We start from the raw sequence: 22,840 nt of genomic DNA, 5'->3' as shown, positions 1-22,840 counted from the left end.
TCGCCAAACTGTGGATAGACCCAAGATGCCCTTCAACGGAAGAATGGATAAGTAAGATGTGGTCCATATACACTATGGAGTACTATGCCTCCATCAGAAAGGATGAATACCCAACTTTTGTAGCAACATGGACGGGACTGGAAGAGATTATGCTGAGTGAAATAAGTCAAGCATAGAGATTCAATTATCATATGGTTTCACTTATTTGTGGAGCATAACAAATAACATGGAGGACATGGGGAGATGGAGAGGAGAAGGGAGCTGAGGGAAATTGGAAGGGGAGGTGAACCATGAGACTACAGACTCTGAAAATCAATCTGACGGTTTTGAAGGGGCGGGGTGTGGGAGGTTGGGGGAACCAGGTGGTGGGTATTAGAGAGGGCAAGTTTTGCACGGAACACTGGGTGTGGTGCCTAAACAATGAATACTGTTTCACTGAAAAAAGAAAAATATATACCAAGGAGGGGGATATGGGGTATTTTTCCTTTCTGATGGCTCATTAATATTCCAAAGTATATATGGACCACATCTTCTTTATCCATTCATCTGTTGAAGGGCACCTTGACCCTTTCCACAGTTTGGCTATTGTGGCCATTACTTCTATGAACACTGGGGTACTTATGACCCTTCTCTTCAATACATCTGTATCTTTAGGGTAAATACCCAGTAGTGCAACTGCTGTGTCGTAGGGTAGCTCTATGTTTAACTTTTTGAGAACTCTTCTGAAATACCTGCAGTTCTGTGAATCTATAAATCTACGTCTGTACCTCCCTTCCTATCTGTAGTAGTGCTCTACCTTTCAGCACACCTCGAAGTAAAGCAATCCCACCCCAGGTCATGGGAGTTCCAAATATATCCTAAAGACCCCAGAACCCTATGTTGTGGGTGTCAAGCAACAGTGAAAGAGGCAGGAAGAGTCTGGTGCTGGTCTGTGAATTGGCAGGTGTTCTCCTGTGATGACCTATAGCCCAAAGGGTCAGCAAAGGCTAGATATGGGAGAGTCATCTCACACACTACCTTCCCAAATCTGATATTTTGCTTTGGGGAGAAAAGTCTGCAGCAAGAACCTTTGTATACAGCCCCTTCTTCCCTTCTGCCTCTAGACTGCATCTGTCCCTGCCCTGGTAGATCCCCTCCCCAAACCTGCCTTCTCCTGCCTCCTGCTCACACAATCACCTCCTACAATAATTACCCTCATTTTCGGTATGAAGGAATGGGGACTGAAGGAATGAGCAACTCTAGGGTGCCAGTCAATGCAGGTTCTTGATGTTTGTGGAACCATTGGTACAGTGAGCATGGTCTGAGCAGCTAATCACAGGAGTTCCTGAGTGCTAGGAACACATAAGCAACACATGTCCCCCTTACACTTAAGTGACCTGGACTCTACCAGCCTCCACATTTGCTCCAGGAAGCATCACCCTCAAATCAGTTCAGACATCATCCATCTTATGGTTGCAGGTCTCCCACTTTGAAGGCCCCTTGAAGTTCATTTCAACCCCCAGAAGAAACTTCCTCATGGTTCCCATCTGTGTATGCCCAGGTGCTATGAGCACACTGTCATTACTGAGCTCAGCCCAGGAGCCATAGCTCTAGGCACTTCCCATACTATCTCAGTTGGTGTCAAATATAGACACCAGATGACTGGCATTTGCACCACACCTACAATCCCACTCCACATCCCTGCAGCTAAGATGGACCATAGCCCAGGAGGGGCCATCCAGGAATCTCACCTTCCAACTCCATTCTGACCTCCAGTGTCCAATTTATCAGAAGGTCAGTATTGAGTCCTGGAAGTGGCCCCATTCTTCATACCCAAGCAGACCCTACAGTCTCCAAGGTGCACCTCTTCCCATCTCTCTCCCACTGAGCCTTACTCTGTGCAGACACACATGCATCTAAAGCACCCATTGTTAATCCCACATTTCTCCCCAAACCCTGCAGTCCTTCTTTGGTAAGAATGGATCCCACAGCCTGGCCACTCATACCACTCTGCCTCCTGCTCTGATCCCCAAATCTACTCATCCAGATCCAGGGAATCATACCCTGCCTCTGTAGTCGCTCTACCCTTCTTGCATGGTCTTGTTATATTTGTTCTTCCAAGTACTGCATCAGAGATGAATCTGTTATGGATCAACAGCTGTATTTCTGGCCACAGTATGAAGCCATAACATCAGGGGTCAACCTCAAATTTAGCAAAAATCTGTAAAATTGGTCTCTGCCAATGCTTTATGCAGAAATACCTGTGAACAGACACACGGATTGTCTATTCCTTCCAATCAAAATGCTCCTAAACTTTGGTCCTCCGGTTTGGTTCTAGAGATTAATATGTCTGAACAAGTTGATGACTACAGGCAGGTTATGCTCAATGTCAACTCTGCATGTTTAGCCAACATATTCTTAGAGCCATGGAGACCCCAACCTCAGGAAAATGTGATAGACAGTAAGGGATAGTAGTAACTCTAAGACAGGCTGCCCTTTACAATCACACAGGGGTTGTCTTTTGTAAATCAGTGATTTAGAAATAATAAGCTTTGGTTATTTTTTGAAATTTTAAATGCTTTATTTGCCTATTTTTCAAATTCATAGCTTACCCTCAATTGGAGAGATGAACACATATTTCCCATCTCCTGCTTCTATGCCACAGTAGGTGGGTGGCAAAACTTAACAGTTGGGCACTGCATGTAAGACAGAAATGTCCAGAAAGACCTTCATTTAAATGAAGAAATTCTCCAACTCAGGGAGATCAGCCTGCCTCTCAGTGCACTGCTTGGCTTCTTCTTTTAAGGCCTCCACCTCTCCTTTGAGGAAGTAATATTTCTCCTTCAGCTGGAGGATCTCAGCCATGACTCCACAGTTTTCATGGCCTGGGTCTCCTCCACAATTTCCTCCAAATGTCCCTCTTCATTTCGTTCCATAAGTTTGAATAAAAGTATTCAAACCACTGGGCTGTTTCATCTCCTCGGGCATGGTGTAGTTTTCTTCTCAGGGGGAGAACTCCCCCCCCCCAAATGAATACTGTACAGATAGCAGGCCAAAAGGACCTCAGGCTGAAGGAGATCAAAAGTAAGAAGAAACTTGAATACTCACTTTTCTGCAAAGGTTAAAAGCATACTACCATAGATTTTTGGGGCAAGTTAGTGTCCCAGTGACTTCTTAGTCCTATGCTTTCCTGGGATAGAGGGCTCATAGTTTGGAGGCTCCCAGGTCTACATGGCTGCATTGGACAAATCAGTTCAATGCTGAGCAGATTTGGAGGTCACATAATCTTATGCCAGCTGGAAAGCCGAGTGTTAGAGTGTTCTGCACTCTGGGGAGAAGGAGCAATCTATTCCAAGGAAACATGCTGAACTTGCTGTCTAGTTGCCTTCTTGGCCTAGTGCAGAGCTGCATTCTTAGTCTCCAGGTCCTTGGGCACACAGTGAAATTGCTGTCCAGGTGCCTGGTAGGCCTATTAGACAGCTCAATTATTGGTCTCCAGTTCGAAGGGCATATGGTGAACCCACATTCATCATGCCTGCTTGGCCAAGCACACAGCTGAATTTTTGGTCTACTGGACCAATGCCCATGGATAGCCTGCTATCAACATTCCTAATTGCTTGAGCACAGAGCTGAGTTGTTGGCTTTGAGGTCCAAGAGCCCAAGGTGCACCTGCTTACCAGGTGCCTATGTGTCATAACAGACAGCTGAGTTTGTCTCCAGGTTCAAGGGCACATGGTGATCCTGCTGCCCAGCTGTCTGCTTGGCCTATCAGACAGCTCATTTTTTGGTCTCTGTCCAAAGGGCACATGGTGAGCCTACTGTCTATTTGTCTTCTTGGCCTGGGACTGAACTGTGTGTTTCTTTTTGCCATTAAAGAGCACATGGTGAGCCTGCTATCCAGGTGCCCTCTTGGCCTATCAAAGTGCTATGTTGTTAGTTTCAGGACAAGGGTACATGGTGATACCACTCTCAAGGTATGTGCTTGGCCTAGCTGAGGGTTCCTTTACTGGTCGCCATGTCCAAAGTCTCATGGTAACCCTGCTATCCAAGTGGCTGCTTGATCTAATAGAGAGCTGTGTTGTTGGTCTTGAGGCCCAAGGGCACATGGTGAGCCAGCTGTCCAGGTGTTGGCTTGGCCTTGTACAGACCTCATTTTTGCTTTCCAGGTCCATGTGCACATGTTGAGCCAACTGTGAAGTTTCCCGCTTGGCTTGTCACAGAGCTGTATTGTTGGTCTACAGGTCCAAGGGTGACAACCTTATCCCACTGACAAGGAGACTGATTAACTTAGCAGACAGCTCAGTTTCTGGTCTCCAGGAATAAGGGCATACAGTGAGCCTGCTGTCAACATGTGTCCTTGGCCAAGCTTCAAAGAGAGCTGTTTGTCTTGAGGCATAAGGGCCTATGTTGAGCCTCCTGTCTGGGTGTCTGCTTGGCCTAGTACAGACCAGGTATTGTGACTTCCATGTCCATGGGCCCATGGTGTGAAGCTGTGAAGCTGTCTCCTTGGCCTGTCACAGAGAGACATTGTTGGACTCCAGGTCCAAGGGCACCCAGTAAACTGTCAAGATGACAGTGTAGCCAATTACACAACTCAGTTGTCATTCTCCAGGCCCAAGGACACATGGGAAGCCTGTTGCAAAGTTGGCCACTTGGCCAAGCAAAGAGCTGAGTTGCAGATCTCCAGGTCCAGGTGCACATGGTGAGACTCCTGTCTAGGTGTCTGCTTTTCCTGTCCCAGATCTCCTTTCTTGTCCTCAACATCCAATAGCACAGGTTTAGCCCACTATCCAGGTGCCTGATTAAGCCAACATACAGCTAAGTTATTGGTGTCCAGGTCCAAGGGCACTTGGTGAGTCCTTTGTCAAGGTGTCCCCTTGGCCAGGCAAAGAGCTGAGTTGTTGGTCTCAAGGTCCTAGGGCATATGGTAAACAACGTGTCTAGATATCTGGTTCGCTTAGCCCAGAACTCTCTTATTGGTCTCCAGGTCCAAAGGCACATGGAGAACCAGCTCCCCAGGTGCCTGCTTGGCCTAGTAGGGACCTGATTTTGTGGTTTCCAGTTCCATGGGCCTATGTTGAGTCAGTTGTGAAGTCACCTGCTTAGCTTATCTCAGAGCTGCATTGTTGGTCTCCAGGTCCAAGGGCACATGGTAAGCCCACTGCCATGGTGCCTGCTTGGCCAAGCAAAAAGCTGAGTTGTTGGATTCCAGGTCTAAAGTCACATGGTGAGGCTCAAGTCCAGTTATCTGCATGGCCTAGCCCAGGGCTCCATTTTTGGGCTTAATATCCAAGGGACCATGGTAAGCCCACTGCCAAGGTGCCTGCTTAGCTTACCAGAAAGCTCACTTGTCAGTCTCCAAGTCCAAGAGCACATGGTGGACCTGCTGTCTAGGTGCCTGCTTGGTGCCTGCAAGAAGGAAGAGCTGTGACTGAACAAAGAAGATTTGTTAGTCTCCATGTCCATGGGAACATGGTGAGATGGCTCTTCAAGGTACCTGCTTGACCTAGGGGACATCTGAATTGTTTGGTCTCCTGGTCCATGGGCACATGGTGGGTCTGGTGTCCAGGTGCCTGCTTGGCCTAGTGGAGAGGTGAGTATTTGTCTACTTGGTACAGAGACCCATTGTAATGCTTCTGTTGAGTTGAATCATTTTACCGATACCAGCTGGGAAGCAGAACCCACGGTTTCTTGGCACTAGGCAAGCCTGTTCTCTGGAATCCCTTGCTTTGTGCTGCACTGGGCTGGCGAGCTTGATGTATGGAGGCTCCTTGTCCACCCAGTGTCTGTGTGACTCATCTGCCCAGTGTTAAATGGAATCAGAAGCCTCCCAATCTTTGGGTTCCTGGGAGGTGCTGTGTCCTGAGGTCTGAAGGTCTCTTTGTTAGGCTGTGTTTGAGGATTGATGGTCTGTGGTCTCTGGGTTAGCCAGGTTTCTGGGGAATTATTTTGTGCACTGCTGAGTTGTTTCAGACAGTCCATGGACTGAGTGTCAGTGTTCCAAGGACTAACATTGCATATAGAGATGTGGTGATTCCTTTTCCCAGTACCTACTTGTTGTGTAAAATTCCCCCTCTGCCTGATGTCTCCAGATATTCCACATATTGTGTACATCTGGGTTGGCTGGATTTTGAGATCACCCATATGTCCTGTGATGAGCCAGGTTGGAGGGCTTCAGAGTAGTAGTGTGCCCAATGTTCCTTCAGGATGTGGACTCAGCTTTCCTCTACTGAAGTTACATATGACCCCAGGGATGTGGGAACCAGGTTAGGGTGTACATGTATTGGACTGACTATTTGACTTTGATCGGGCTCGTTTTAGCTAGAAAGACAAAAACCTTCTTCTCATTCCCTTCCTGCTCCTCTCGCACCCCTTCCTCTCTGCACCGAGTAGAAGGCCCAGCAGCAGTGCAGTCCGTACCTCCTATGCACTCACACACACACTCGCCTCCTGTCCTCATCCATCCAAACTCCCTGCCTACTTCCTAAGAAACACCACCAGTGTCCTCACAGTGGCTCTGTATCCTCCTAGCTCCCACTGAGGACCTGATGGAAGAGCTGCCCATTTTGAGGGCAGAGGAATTAACACCAACTCTCCCTCAGGTAAACCCATTTTTCTTTAAGATTTAATTTATTTAAAAGGAAAAAGACAGAGTCAGAGAGAGAGAGAGAGAGAGACAGAGAGCGCATGAGAGCACAAGCAGGGGGAGTAGCAGAGGGAGAGGAAGAAGCAGGCTCCCCTTTTGAGCAGGGTGCCCAATGTGGGGCTCCATCCCAGGACCCTAGGATCAGGTCCTGAGCTGAAGGCAGAAGCTTAAATGTCTGAGCCTCTTGGTCCCCTCAGTAAAGTCATTTTGTGCTTCTGAGGGACAACCAGTATTTGATTTCTCTTTCCATGAACATCTGAACATGTACATGCCAGAGGGGAAAGACAATTTCCTTGATGCTGAGAGCCTGCAGTGAGTTTATACCATTAACGGGCACCGTAATTACAGGGGCACTGAGAAAACATCACCACCATTCCTTATGCAATGGATGGTCGTGAGCATTTTCCAGGAGGTCATTCTGTCTATGGAAAATGGTTTTGTAATGACTTGCTATAAAGAAAATGGACTTAAGAGATTTGACATTCCAAGCTGTAGCCTTTTCTGGAGGTCATTTTCTCCGTCTTTGGATCATAAACTCAATGACTGCATCCCATCTGGCTTGCTTATAACACCAAGAGCACAGAGATGAGTGCACATCGTGTGCACAGGATGCTGGGATCCTCACTGGGTTTCCCTTTCTCCAACTGCAGGAGGTTGCAACCATAAATGGACCATGTACATATTCTCCCATCAGTTACTTTTGGGGGACAGATCTAGCTGAAGAACAAGGTAGGGCTTTGTCTCCTCCTTTGGTCTGGATGGCTTCCCCCATTCTGAGTTCCTGCTCAGAAAGGAGGCTGGGGTGGACTGAACAAATGGAATGCCCTGTAGAAAACCAGGACCCTGTGCTACAGTCCCTGCAAACCAGTAGGTCATTCAGGTGGTGTGCTTGGTGTGTCTGAGGGTTGGGGCTTGTTTTTGTGTGGGCCGATGCGACGGGACTGGGCATGTGGGTGTGATGAGTGCATGTGTTTCATCAGAAGACATCTCCCACTTAATGGAGTTCAGGACATGGGTCAAAGTTTTAAAGCCAAACCTCCTTCATCTTCACTGTGCACACCCCCCAGGACACCACATTCCTCGCTGACCACAGATACAGAACACCTGTAGGGTTGCTTAGGATTCCCTTTCCTCAAACAGGGATGGGGAGAAAGGAAGGGGCCCACATCTGTCCTAGCTGGGGACATTTCTCAGACATGGTCAAAACACAAAAGAATCAGAAGCTCCTTCAGTCTACCAAAACATCATCACTAGCCTTACAATAATGTTCACATCTTGAATGCACAGAGGGAAGGCTCACTGGAAAATGGCAATTGCCAGGAAATCCTCATCATTAGCTTGGCACCTGATCAAACATCCCGACAATCTGCTACATGGCTAGGTTAGAGAGTACCCTTCTCTTGCCTGGCCTCCACTCTCTCATGAACTTATGGGTTCCTGATTGAGGATGGGGGGCTCCTGGGAAACTGGGTCCTCCTGACTTGAAGGACACACCCACATGCCACAGGAAAGGAAGACTGGGAAAAATCAGCACTTTGTGGATGGGGACTCTTTTGGAATGCACAGATGTCAGTACATAGAAATCCCGTGTCTTTGGTTTTCCTGACCATGCATGACTCAGGAACAAATAGAAACCTCTAGGGTACTTGTGCTTGCATTGAATGCAACCCTGCCACACAGTGTTCTTCTGAAGAAATACATTCTCCTAGAAGAGGTGAGAGATAGGGAGGAGCCTCACAGGTTGATCCTGGCAAAGAAACGGTCTTGACAATGACCATGACACAGTCGCTGGTTGGATGAACTTACCTGTTAGTACAATGGAGCATGCACATTAGTGTTTACCCTCATTTGGATTGAAGAGGTCACTCTGATTCAATTCCCTGTAGCTAAAGTTCAGAGTCAATGTTTCTCTCTCCAATACTACTCCTTGCCCTGACCTTTCTTGATGCAGCAACAGCTTGCTCAGTCCGTACCCATGTAACCCAATGTCTCTATACACTCCCATGTATGCTGGCCCCAAGCTAAACTCCCTGAGCTCTTCCTGCCAAACCCCACCAGTGGACTGAACATTCTGTGTATCTCTCCCTAGCTTCACTGGATGGACAGGCATGTGAACGTTCCACAGGAATGATAGAGGAAGACGCCCCATTTTTTAACAGGGTGGTACATTGGCCTTTCTTTGTGGGAGACACAAAATTCTTCTGGCTTTTTAAATCGAGGTCACATACAAAAATCTCAGCATGCACAAATTACAGGGTAGGGAGAAGTTTGAGTGAGAATCTGTTACCGAATGCTACATAATTCCAAACATATTGCAGGGGGGGCGGGACAACCACAGCAGGATCACCTACCATCTGGAGGGGAGTGAGCTTTGGTACGGGTAGCAGCTATTACTCCTTGCCACCTATTTTGTCCAGTGGGACCCAGAACGTGGAAGCTGTGGGAATACTAGGCCCATTTGTGCATGACTCATTTTGCTCTCTTCATTCTTTGGGGCTCACGGGCCTCTAGCACACTTCCCTATCTGGTTTTTTCCCATCCCCAGGGAACAAAAGAGTCATGCAAACAGGACAAAGCATGATTTGATGATCATACTGTTTTCTTTTCTGAAATCACAGGTGTCCCAGCTGGAAGGGGAGGGTGGTAAGTATTCTGTACTCTAGAGTCATTCACTTGTTTGCAACAACCTGGAAAAGGGGAAAGGTGGGGCTTCCTCACAGGCTCCATGATGAAAACCACCCTGATTCCAGGTCCTGCAGGAATGAGAATAAGTGTTGTAGTAACAGAAGAGTATTTTCTGGGGAAAGACCCATGGCTTCATGGCCCTGTCCCCAGAAACTACGCCGCTGCCTTTAGGTGGTGCAGGTTTGGGTGCAGGGAGTAGGTGTGCTTTTGAGATGGACTTATTTCACAGCCACTCCATGCCCTGTAGCTCCAATAGGAGCAGAGTTTCTATTCACACGCCTGCTCCACTCCAGGACCTTTCTTCCTCCATCCAGGAAGGGCCAACTGCAGCTTAGTTGATACTGATTAGCTCCCCACCTCCACACACTTGTCCACACGTGCACACCAAGAAAAGCTCCCTGAGCGATTCCTGAAGAGCCCTGTGGGTATCCAGACATTCTTTGTGTGTATCTACCCAGATCCCCTGGCTAGCCAGTGCAATGGCCTTGATGTGGACAGCACAGAAGGAGAGGCCCCATTTTTTACCACCGTGGTAAATTAGCCTTTCTTCATGTGAGGTACAGCATCCTTTGTTTCTCTTATACTCAAAATCAGATCCAAACACCTCAGCACATACAATGTCCTTGTTGGGGAGATTATTGAGGGAGAGCCTGTTACCCATGGATACCCGATTCCAAAGACCCTGCAGGAAACAGCATGTTCTGTTACAGTCCACAAGGTAGTGAGCTTTTTTATGGGTACTACTTACACTGCCTTGGCACCTGTTTTGTCCAATGGACCCAGGGCATGCAACCTTGAGGTACATTCCATATCACTGCCCATGGCCCTGCCCATCACCAAGAGAACAAAAGAGCTGTGCACACAGGACAAGGCATGATTTGATGTCCATAATATTTTCTTTTCTGAAATCACAGGTGGCCCTGCTGGAAAGGGAGAGTGGTAAGTATTCTGTACTCTAGAGTCACTCATTGGTTTGGAGCAACCTGGACAATGAGCAAGGTGGGGCTTCATTGCTGGCTCCATCTTGAGAGCCACCCAGAATCCAGATCCTGCAATAAGGAGACTAAATGTCATGTTTGGGACCATGACCCGAGGCTTCATGACCCTGCCCCCAGAAGCTACCATGCTGGTCTTAGGTGCTGTATGATTGGGTGCTGGGCAGGAGGTGTGTTTACATGGGAATCCATGTGCTGTGATTCTCAGGGTTGGTGTTTGTGTCAGTTGGGTGAATGCTATGTTCTCGTACATGTCTGTTCCCTTCCACATGGCAATTAATGGTGTCCACATTCTCAGGGAAGTTTCCCATCATCATCACGTCATGAACGTCCATGCACATGAAAACTCTTCAACACCTACAATTTCAATAGGTGTTCTCTTTTTTTTTTAAGATTTTATCTATTTATTGGACAGACAGATCACAAGTAGGCAGAGAGGCAGGCAGAGAGAGAGGAAGGGAAGCAGGCTCCCTGCTGAGCAGAAATCCCGATGCGAGGCTCAATGCCAGGACCCTGGGACCATGACCTGAGCTGAAAGTGGAGGCTCAACCCACTGAGCCACCCAGGTGCCCCTTAAATATGTGTACATTCCTTGCAAATACACATCAATTCCCCTAGAAAACAGATCCCATCGTTAACTAGGGAGGGGGAAACTGCTCCAAAGACACAAGTGTGTCTTTTCCAATCCCTTTTTCTGAGTCAGTGTCCATGGGTCTCTCATGTCATGGTACGTCACGGGCATGAATGGTCACAGTACCTCTCTCTTGCCACTTCACTCACACACACATCTCTGCATCAGAGAACCCATGATGCATCTTTCCAACCTCATTGGAAGCACTGAGTGCTGGGACAGACTCCTTCCTTCTGCAGGCGGCTTCTGGAGCAGCCCCATACAACAGCCCATTCAGGGAGGACCCTGACAAAGGAGCAGTGGCCAGGAATAGATGGGGCCAATTCACTCCATGTTTATTCGTGGAGATCTACCATTTCCCTGCAGATACTGTGTCTAAGAATTAAACTGGCCTTCTCCCATGGGAAATCACACACCCACCACTGGTCCTAGCTGGTGCTCTCTGAGGTGGGCCCAAAAGGTGGCCTATCAAAGGACAAATGAGGTCGTCTTCAGGGACTGAGCATCACTGTGGGGACCTGGGCACCCTCCATGCAGGAACGAGGGGTGCTCTGTGCATTGCAAAGTGGTGAAGGAGAACCTCAAACCTCAAGAGGTGGGACAAGACAATCACCACACATTTCGCTCGGCATCTGTCCATGCAAGAGGGGCTTGTTTTATTCAGAAGGTTTGGGCCATTAGACAAGTCAAGGGAGTTCAGTGCCTGGGAATGGAAACTGCCAAATCAGGGTTTCAGGGTTCTTTGGCAGCAAACAAGACTTTAACTTGTGAGAAACACGTATTTGAACAGAATCTGATTTTCTGACATCTCCTTTCCTTACTCGCATGTGCGGGATCCACGGGAGTACATTTTGCTGCTCTCTGAGGACAATCTACAGACTCTTCCTGGGTTGCCGCACCACTCTGCATTGCACTAGTTGCATACAAAGTCTCAGATTTTCTGCATCCTTCCAACATGGGTTTTGGGCTTGAATTCCTAGTTTGGGTCCTCGATATCCTAACAGACAATGCCACAGCTCAGCGTCCTTTGGATTTGCATTGCCCTAGTGATGCCCTATATTGAGCATCTTTTCATAAGTGTCTCCAATCTGTGGGCTGCCTTTTCATTATGTTCACTGTTTTAGAAGAGGATGCTTTTTCTAGGTGGTCCTCTTGACAAGCATCATCATGCCATCAAGAGTGCATTTATTTGGGCATTTCTATTTCACTCCCACGTGCCCCTGCCTATTTGTATGCCATCACCATCCTGTTGGCTCAGGGGTGTGATCCAAGGTTTTGGAAGTTCAGCTTCTAAGGGACCCACCACCTACATCTTCATATTCAGAAATGTTTTGACTCCTTGTGTTCTTTGTGGTTCCATATCTATTCTAGCAATTTCTCTGTTTCGAGAACATCACATTGTGCTTTTGGTCGGTGTTTCACTGAATCTGTTCCCCATTTATTCTAGGAACTGGGGGTCACCTTAATCTCTTAGGGTCCAACGGCCTCCAACATTACCTGGTGGGTGTGCATGAGCCCGGGAACATCTTACGTATCAATGGCCCTGTCAGGCCAGCCACTAAGGCTGGAGAAATATGCTGGAGAGTAGGGCTTGTCTCTCATTCCTGGTTGGTTTCTAATGCTGAGCTAACCAGGAAAGAGTCGGTCTACAATCCATTTTACAAAGTCATTTACTATCTCAATGAACAATAGAGAAATCATCAAGGAAAAGAAAACGTCCAGTTGCTCACTCCCACTAGCCACACGTCAAGAGTCCCATAATGACTGGAGTTTTAGATGGTTGCATTGGGAGGGGACAGCGGTCATGGGCATGTAGAACTGACACTGAGGTGACTGCTGCATCATCCTGGTTTCATTAGAAAGGGTGAAACACCAATCCCTGTCTCCTCGAAGGGCTCTGGCTACACCAGCCCCGTGTACATCTGACAGCAGAGCAAAAGGCTCAGGCAGATGCTGCATGGACCATAGATATTTCAATAGAACTGGGATGAATGGCTGAGGCAGTCTCTCTCATAACACATTTCTCCTGTATCAGTTCCTACAGATTTGTGTGTAGACAGCATTGACAACTCCAGCAGTGAGGACGAATTCTCTTCAGGTAGGGAACGGCACAGAGGAAGGGAACAGTGGAACAGGGCTCCTGGGAACAGCGTGTTGCCCCTGGTGCTCTGGAGAAAGAATAAGGTGGATAAAAAAACCACCAAGGAAAGGGATGCATTGGTAACAGGCATGATTTGCTCATTTCATAGTTTCTGAAAAAATAGGACAGACATTGTGACCACAGGCCTTTAGGGTAGGTTGGGTTTGTCATCACCACTCGACTCCTTGGATGGCTATTTTAAGGACCTTTCCCATCAAACCTGCTCTTGCCTCCTTTTGCAGCTGCCACAGGTCAAAGCTTGGTCTCTTTACTCATGGCCTCTCAGGAATGGTGCACAATAGATTCTGGGTCTTACTTTGCATGGGTCCAGACCTGTTCATGGTCATGACTTTGCAGAACCAACCACCCTCTCCTGTGCAAGAGAACCAGGACACTACATTCTATTGAGAGCCAGGATGTGGAAGACAGGTAAACTCTCTCCCTCATAACGTCCACTACCAAACCTTCCTGGTTCTGTCCAGCTGATGTACCTTCAAGGGGACCCCCAGAGCTGGAGAAGGTAAAGCAAACTTCCCCTGGGTTACTACACAAGCTCCCGTGTTCCTTGGCTTCTGCCAGCCTTCACACGTCAGCTGAGTCTGACATGTAGACGTGTTCCCAAGGGAAGGACGCCCCCATGAAGCTGCCTGGAGACCCCTGTCATGGGCCAGGGTCTTCCAAGCATGTGTTAAGGGGCTTCTGGACCTGCTTCACACACTTGCTGTCCCACCTGCACCCTGCGAGATCAAGCGACCAAGGCCAGGGAGGACTCAGAGCTGGGGCCCCACCCAACTGAGGGCAGAGCCATCATACCCAGAGCAGCAGGCCATATGTTGTCAGCTCCACTAACTCCCCTTTATCTTCTCTGACAGCCACCCCAGCATCCTCGCTGCTCTCTGACCTGGAGGAGGATTCCACAGAAGACAACGATTCTGACGGAAGGAGCCACACTGTGCCTGTAATTCATTTCCACCTCCATCTCTTGGGCTTCCTGTCTCATCTGTCCATAAGCACATCCTCCCTGCTCTTCCCCTTACCCTGCTTTGATGAGGCCCACCCTAGAGGCCCTAATCTATGGCAGGCACTCAGGCTTTGCATCTGAACTGCTGCATGAAATCCGGGGGCAGCCCTCCTCACCCCTCTCCTAACATCACCTTGACCTCTCACTGCTGAGTCTGGGAAGCAGCCCTGGAGAGCAGAGCAGGGAGTATGGCTGGGAGTTGGCAGGGCACAGCTCACCCTGCTGGAGGGTCCTCAGGAAGGGAGGCTGGGCCTGGGTGTCCCCGTTTGGTTCTCCACTGCCTGAGAGTCTGTGCTCATGCCCTATTTTGCTCTTGCTTTCATCTCTCAAGAAACTTCCCTTCTGTGGACTTGACAGAAACAACAAGGGAAGCAGAAGAAGAGAAGGACTTTGGAATGGGGTGAGTTGGGCAGGAAGAGGGGCAGGCAAATATGGACACATGTTCTCCCTCATTTTTCTGACTTTGTTGTGGGCACCTCGGGAAACCACACAAAACCCGGGGTGCTGCCCTAGCCTCTGACCACAAAGAGGACATGAGAGGAAGGTCACAGTTCCTGCAGGCACTGGGAAACCTGAGAACATCCCACGGGTAACCTCCACCTGATCCGTGCAACTCCCTGTGGTGGTTGGGCACTGTTTTCCATGAGCTGCTGATCTTGGAGGGAGGGCACTGACTGCCTGGAGGGACTGGACACCAGGTAGCCCATGCACTGTGCTCCTCTGGAAAAGGGCCCCACGCCCCATTGACCCCTCACTCTGCATGAACCAAGCCTTGCCCTCTTACCCTGCATAAATCAGCAGACGGCTTGCTCCAAAACAACACTAGTCGAGAAGAGACAGTGGTGGGGTGGCCCCATCTCCCACTTCAGACACCTGAGAAATGAGCAAAAAAGACAGGCTTCCAGGCTCATAGGAGCAGGACAGCTCACCCCTCGCAGCACTGCATCCTTGTGGGCACAGAGTCGGCCCTAGTCTCTGGCTGAGTCATGTATGCTGGCCACTCCTTTAGGAGCTGACCAATACCTCCAGTCCCCCAAACCTCCAAAACGCCTCGGGGGAGGTTTAGGGTCCCCTCATGGCACCATTTCACTATGTGAGTTTGATATTCTAGAGACTCTCTTCAATCTCTAAATACGCAGGGGAGACCCATCAGGGAAAGGCCACCCTGCCTGCTTCCACCTCACCCACCACCCGCCCACAGCATGGGGCCCATGCAAACTCACTTCCCATGGGAGTCGGGAGCACATCTCTGTCATGCCACCTGCAACACCCGTGTGGGCAAAGGCTTCCCCCACAGAGAAGGGCATGTCCAGGGCTCTCAGAGAGGCTGGAGAAGTGATAGCCCAGCAGGTGTAGGACCTGGCAGTAATGGAGGAAGATGGTCAGGAAAGGGGCTGAGTGACCCTGGGAGTGTAGCCTTCATTCAGCCCCAGGGGGCCCATGGGAAACTTCTTTTTCGTCATGTCACACATGGGTACTACAGGGAAACCTCTACCTCAACACCTCAGAAGACATGCCCCACAAAACCCCACATGTCTCTGGTAAGATCTTCCCCAGGGCACATGCCAGTTGCTATCTCATACCACTCCACCAGCTGTCTCCACAGCTGCACCGCAGGACAGTCTGCCCACGACCCAAAGCACCAGAATCTCCAGAGGTTCTCAGACAAAGGGAGCCAGGAGGATCTTGGGGCCCCACTTGAGGCTTCGATTGGGGCCCAGAGGAAGACTCGGCTTGAAAACACAATGAAACATGCCTGCAGGAACGGCTATCTTGCACCTGACCTCTGCAGGCCAAACAAATAGAACAGTTATGTGCAGCCCACCAGAAGACAGCAATGGATCCCCGAGGATGAGACAAGAGGACCCTCTGAGTCGGCCACCACACCCACAGTTGGCTGCCCAAGCCCTGCTAATGACTGACACTTGGAGCAGGAGGCAATGATCCGGGCCTACAACAGTCCATTGTCTGGTGAGACTGGGCCCCCGGGACTGGACAGGATGGCAGTCTTCCAGTCATTTCCCCTGTATGCTGCAGGGGCTTCTCCTCATCCCGCTGTCCCCTCCAGTCTCCATCAACCATGCAGAGCATGCCAGATGCAGGAAGAAGCGGGATTTCCAGGGCCCCTTGACCACCGTGGAATCGACTTGAGGGGCAGCAGCCACCCCAGCTCTATTCCTCGAGGGTGTTGCCCCTGAACCGCCCCTGTTGCTTCCATGCACAGGACCATGACCAGTGCTGTGCTCAACAATGGCAGTGGCACCACAAAACGGGCCCTGCTCAGTCTGTGTGTTCTGCAGCAGCAAAAGGTTTAAGGAGGAGAAGCTTTCCCTAAACTGAGCTCGACCTCTGGAGCACCCAGACACCATGACAGAGGAACTGGGGCCCAAAGCACCACACTGCACCTCGAGTAAAACATGGGCTTCAAGGACGGCAATGCTAGACACCTAGGGCTTACAGAAATGGGATCCAACATTCCTTTGGTGGGAAGGCAAGATGGTGCAGCCAATTTGGAGAACAGTGAGGAGATTCCTTAAGAAATTAAAAATAGAGCTTCCCTATGACCCTACAATTGCACTACAAGGTATTTACCCCAAAGATACAGATGTAGTGAAAAGAACGCCCATCTGTATACCAATGTTCATGGCAGCAATTCCTTAGGAAGCACGTTGAAGCATTGCACGTTTTTCTCTACCTGAGGCTTCCAAGTCCAAAGGTCTCAGGAAGCATTTCTTCTCGCAAGGCAACCCTAATCTATCTCCCCATTTTCAAGAAGAATCTCTTCTCCTTGAAACGGGGCATCAGAAACATGGGTGATTTGACCAAGGCTTGAACAGGACTTTCCTATGGAGAGAGCTAGACAGAGACTCATATGGGACCAAAGGGCTTTAAGGAACTAAGGCTGACTTTCAGAAAATCTGCAGCCATCAAACCCCTTGGGAATATTGGCCTGACCCCTTGCTTCCAGACTTCCCCACTGCATCACCAGGAGCTTAAAGAATGTCACTTTCTGGCAGGTGTAGGAACCTTGGATATTCGGGCACCTCAGGAAGAGGAATGTGCCCAAATCCACAGGTATAGCAGGCATGCCTGACGGCAAGCCCTTCCCTTGGCTTCTGGCCTAGAGAGACAACAATTAGAGATTCCTCAAAAAAGTCCCAGTGGTGCAGATTCTAAGCAATCACCATGATTGATCACTAGGCTTGCTAAGCTTAAGTCAATAATTGCACCACGTGGGTTAAAGCAGGACTTGCTTTCCAAGGACATGAGCCCTGAGCTGGCTGTCTCTGGAAAGGAGCATTCTTTTGAAGAGGAAAAGTAGACTTTAAAAATCCAATTCTGTGGACGTTCAAGTCTAATTCTGGTGGCCTTTCCATATGTGTTGCTTACCTGAGCTAGACAACTTGAGCCAGAAACATTTCAACATTAGCTCATGGACAGGAAATCCCCTTGCTTCTTATTCTGTGGGGAGACCAGGACCCCATGGGCTCAGGGCTAATTCGACAACTGGAGCATGCGATTGATTCCCCCATGACTGTAGAACTCAACTAGCACCTTGACCAATTGGATGGGGCTGGGATGAGGAGCTCTTTCCCTCAAAGCCAGAGAACATACAACACTCCACAGGGTTCTCTGGGGACTTATGGAGACAATGAAGGACCCAGCTGTCCCTGTAACTGGAGTGGAGGGTACACTTGGGAAAGCCCTTATCTGCCAGACAAGTTTTCTCCCACTCACCAGAGACTAATACTAACGAGGATATTCAGGCAAGGCCTCAAAATAAAAAGAGCTTCTTGGAATAGATTCTTCCCTCCCAGTCCTACTGATCCAAGAAGCCACCCCATTCAGGTACAATGGCAAACAAAGGCTTTAGCTAAGCATCCAACTGCCCTCCTGGGAAAAGGAACCTCCCAATTCATATGGGCATGGCCTTTGACTCTAAGAACTTGGCATCAACTCCAGAGCATCACAGAGAACAAAGGCCACCAAACAATGATAAGAGGCTGATTTATCAAGTACCAGCTTACTTTTCCAGATATGCCTGAACTAATGCCAGAAACCAGACCAAAGTTAAACCCAGCGACCCTTAGGCCTGGACCCGACCATTCTACACACATGGCTCATAATTCTTGAAAGGTTCTTAAGTCGGCCAGACTTAAGATGCCCCAAGAAATGCAGAGCACAGGTGCTTTAGTAATGGCAACAGTTTCATGGAAATGGGCTAAGAAAAACCAGGTATGCTGTCATAAATCAAACTCAGACTGCTGAGGCCAAAGCCTGTCAGCAAACATGTCTGCCCCCAAAGCAGAGATCCTATTGTCCACCTGTTGGTTGTAATTGGCAAAAATCTTACAAGTATTTATCCTGACTCCAACAGGCCTTCGTTGTCCTCTACACCCATGAAGCAATTGACAGAAAAGGCTCTTCTTCCAAGCCATAACCCGCCAACCCAACATGGGCCTGAAATAATTGCATGTTCCAAGAATGGCCCTCCAAACCCGAGGAGCCCTTGAAAGCCTGACTGCAGTTCTAGGAGCCTCAGGATTAGATAAGGGCCCCTAGCTGGGACCCAGTGGCTATGAAGCTCTAACCTGTGCCCATGGCTTCCCCAAGCTCCAGAGGCCACTGGACACTTGGGGTGGGCCCAGATGCATGGGCGCATTATGAAAACCATCAGCGACCCAGCCAAACTTCCCCATTTCAAGCAACGGTGCATGTGTGCTCTGTTTCACGGACATGGCCACCTAGCATCCATCTTTGTCCCTCTTTGGGACTGGATGATGTCATGTCGCATGGAGAAGTCCTTACAGAGTACACAGTAAAGGCCCTACATATCAGCCCAAACAGGATTTCTCAATAAAATAAGGGAATGATCCCAATGCATGAAGCAGTTCTACAAAACACAAAGACTTTAGATGTTGTAACTGCTGCACAAGGTGGAGCTTGTGCCAATCTAAAGACACAATGCTGTGTGTACATTCCCCACTATCACAAAGAGATTTCTGGGTTGCTAACAGATACCACTGCTCAAATCTTCACTTCCAAAGATCCCTCTCTTTAAGGATTGGCTCAGCTCTTAGCCTGGGGGAGGGTTCTCACCCACTATCAAAGGACTCTTCATGGGGATTGTCCTTCTCTTTCTTCTTTTAACCCTGTTGTGTTGTTCCCCACCCATCCCCCCTGTCTCTGCAGGTGGTGCCAGGAACCCTTCACTGCAGTAACTTCCAGAGGACAGATGGTCTTTTCCACTCAACAAGATCCAGTCACAACTTCTACCCCGCACTCAGCGGTCTATTCATTTTACAACTCTGACACAGAGAGGCCCCCAACTGACCAGGAATGACCCACGGGTAGGGACAGCTCTACGCCCCTATTCAGCAGGAAGAAGTTACAGAAGATGAGACTATCCTCCTTCAACAACCTTAATGACAGAAGAGTCTAAACTGTTCAGGGGCACATGAGGAGGGAGGAGAAAGCCAGCTGAGTACCAAGCAGGAGCTGGCACTTAACACAGCCCCAACCCCCAACATGTGATATGAGTGACATTCCTCAGGTGCTCTGACTGCCCTAAAATATGGAAAGGAAAAAAAAAAAACAGATTCTCCACAAATAGAGATCAAAACCCTGCAAGACCAGAGTCTCCCTCAGTTTAAAAAAGTCCTCGTGATTCTCAAGGAAGAGGCTTTCTTAACAAGAGGCTAGCTACCATCCAGAAACACGTAACTCTGTTTCCTGAAGCCCTAACATCCCCCTCCCTTCCATCACACTGAGGGAGGCTGAGGCAGAAGGAAATGTCAATAAAACGGATTTTCTATTCAAGACTGCAGGTTTGAGGGCCATTCTTGGAACATGCAATTATTTCAGGCCCATGTTGGGTTGGCGGGTTATGGCTTGGAAGAAGAGCCTTTTCTGTCAATTGCTTCATGGGTGTAGAGGACAACGAAGGCCTGTTGGAGTCAGGATAAATACTTATAAGATTTTTGCCAATTACAACCAACAGGTGGACAATAGGATCTCTGCTTTGGGGGCAGACATGTTTGCTGACAGGCTTTGGCCTCAGCAGTCTGAGTTCGATTTATGACAGAGAAGGACTTGTGAGATGAGGAAAGTAACATTCCTCCAGGAAGCTCCCAACTATCTTTCTATTAATGCCTTCCTAGAAGGAAAAACCACCTTCATTTGACAAGAGCAAAGCCTCCTGTATCCTGTGTGTTCTCTGTCCTACTGCAACGTTCTTGCAAAATCTCCCTTTTGCCTGACCAACCCCAACCCCATCCTAGATAGAGTCAGCCTCCCATCATGACCCCAGCATAGCACAGAAATCTGAATAGTTTTATTTCTGGGCTGAAATGTGCCTCAAGTCAAACCATCACCTCAGTGTCTGTAAAAGTCACTGGCTTGAACATGACACACCGATATAATCTTTGAAACTCAAACATCTAAAATTTAATCAGCAGTTGACATGGGTGTGAGGCTGCCATGTAGAAAGATCTATCTGAATTCCAGAAAGTAACATGACACCCGACTACAAGTGGCATGCAGAGGTTGATGCAGAGACAATTCCTGAGGGAAGGGGCTGGAATTCGTATGTTGAGTCAGGAAGGGAGGAACATGAGTGAGCAATCCTTCCACAGCCCCTCCTGTTTTGACCATTAGCAGAGGTTTCACTCTGCACAGGAACCCGGCCAATGCTGGGGCACAGGGAAGAGATTTCTCACGTACCACACCTCATTCCATGTGTGTTATGTCCTGGGAAGAGAAACCTTATATTTACAGACAATGTGGAAGAACCTTCAGCCATGTGTCCCTAGTTCAAATGACATCAGAACTCGTTCATCCTGGATTGCTCCACACACATCTCCCCAGTGTGGGACAGCCTTTGGTCAGGGCTCTGACCTCGGGAGACATGAGAGAACTCACCCTTCTGAGGAAAGTAGACACGATAGGCATGGAGGAAACAATTCTAGGACAGGGCTCACCTCTGCACACAGCAAAACCACGGGAGAGGCACCTTAGGGATGTAACAAGGGTGGGAGACCCTTCATTCAGAGAGCTCTGTTCTTAATCTTGTCCATGACCTCACATGAGTTAGAAGACATGCGATGGCATTGCTGTACCAGAGCTCGCAGCAATATGCATCCCTTCGAGGCCATGGGCATATTGCCACAGACAGAAACTGGTTGAATGCCATCTTCAAGGGAAAGCATGTAGTACAGCCACACCCTTAGCCAACATCTGAGGAACCACACGGTGGGAACCCCGACAAATGTGGTCGACATGGAAGAGCTGTTAGATATAGCTCTCACATTTGGAGACACCAGACAACTCAGACCAGGGAAACCTGTGTCTGTCATTACTGGGGTCCTGCCTATACCCAGAGTGCCCACCTTTCTCACCACCACAGAAATCACAGAGTACAAACCCTGTGTCTCCGATCACTGAGGCAGAGCCTTCTGCCAGATGTGGTCCCTTTCCCAACACCAGAGAACTCACACGGGGAGAACCACTAGGGATGTATCTGGGTGTAAGAAGCTTCAACTGGGGCTCTGGCCTGAGCTCCTGCTACCATCTCAGAGAGCGGGGTCATCCCTTATACAGGAGTGAAGGTGCAGGGACTTCCTGGGACACCCTGCATCATCGCTGCTGCTGAATGCTGATGAAATCCATGTGGGAATCCCATTCCTCATGGAGCCAACACGTGAAGGACCTGGGGGAATTCACACAGAAGAAAATCCTCCCGGAGTGAAGAGGAAAGGAATGTTCTCAGGTATCCCTCCTTCCTTGGCCAGCAACGACACCCTCACACTGAGGAAACACTGATCCCAATGCAATAAGGGGAAATTCTTCCCCCGACACTCACATCAGAAAATCACTGGGCAAATACCTCCCAAGGAATTTCTTAGGGTGAAATTGAGATACAAACTCAGACACTGACAATTTTTCACTGCAAACACATACAACTGTGTCATGTTCTGAGGGATGCTGAATGCAGTATTTCAGTAACCAATAGCTAGAAATAAAGCAAATCTGTTCCCATCCATCAGTACTTGCATAAAGGTCAGTATCACTGAAAAGGAGTGGTCTCACAACCATGCACACTGTGCCAATTAAGATCGGGGGACTTTCCCTTTACTAGCTCTCACAAATGACACTGGTGCTGTCTCTTGGTTGGAAGTTTGACACATATATACACTGCCTGGGATCCATGAGAACATCAATTTGAGGGTTATCTTAGAATCTTAGAACAAAAGGTGATTGACGTATGTTCATGAAAACATTAATCTATCGATGTATGTAGATTGCAAGGATGAATGGCAACAAGACTCAACAAACACATGGTTTATGATCTACCTCTCATGTGTCCTTAATTCTACTAATATTGTCCTCATAAATTGGAAAAGATTTAATAAATTAATTACATGCTTATTTATTTGAGAGTGAGATAGCTAGAGAGAGAGCAAGAACAGTCCGGGTTAAGCAGCAGAGAAGAGGGAGAGGAAGCAGGCTTCACATAGAGAAGGGTGCCCAATGCAGGGCCTGATCCTCCAGGATCCAGGGATTCTGAACTCAGCAAAAGGCAGATGCTTAACCAACTGTGCCACCCTGGGACTGGCAAATTAATTTCATGTTTTACAATGGTGCTGTTTTTGAAGAACTGTGTGCATCAGGACAGGAATTAAACTGTACTGTTTAAATTCAGGCAGTGAGGCCTTCCTCCCCCTCTTTGAGAATATGGCAGCCA

At 48.6% G+C, this 22,840-nt stretch overlaps 1 pseudogene; it reads left to right on the top strand.

The window, feature by feature from the left end:
- Window positions 1-14,162: 14,162 nt before the first annotated feature.
- Window positions 14,163-16,329, top strand: LOC125100406 (uncharacterized; annotated as a pseudogene).
- Window positions 16,330-22,840: the final 6,511 nt, after the last annotated feature.

This window comes from Lutra lutra, chromosome 5, assembly GCF_902655055.1.
Source record: "Lutra lutra chromosome 5, mLutLut1.2, whole genome shotgun sequence".
In the NCBI taxonomy this organism is placed as follows: domain Eukaryota; kingdom Metazoa; phylum Chordata; class Mammalia; order Carnivora; family Mustelidae; genus Lutra; species Lutra lutra.
Note: the sequence above shows the minus strand (reverse complement) of the source record. Positions and strands in the feature narration are given on the sequence as shown.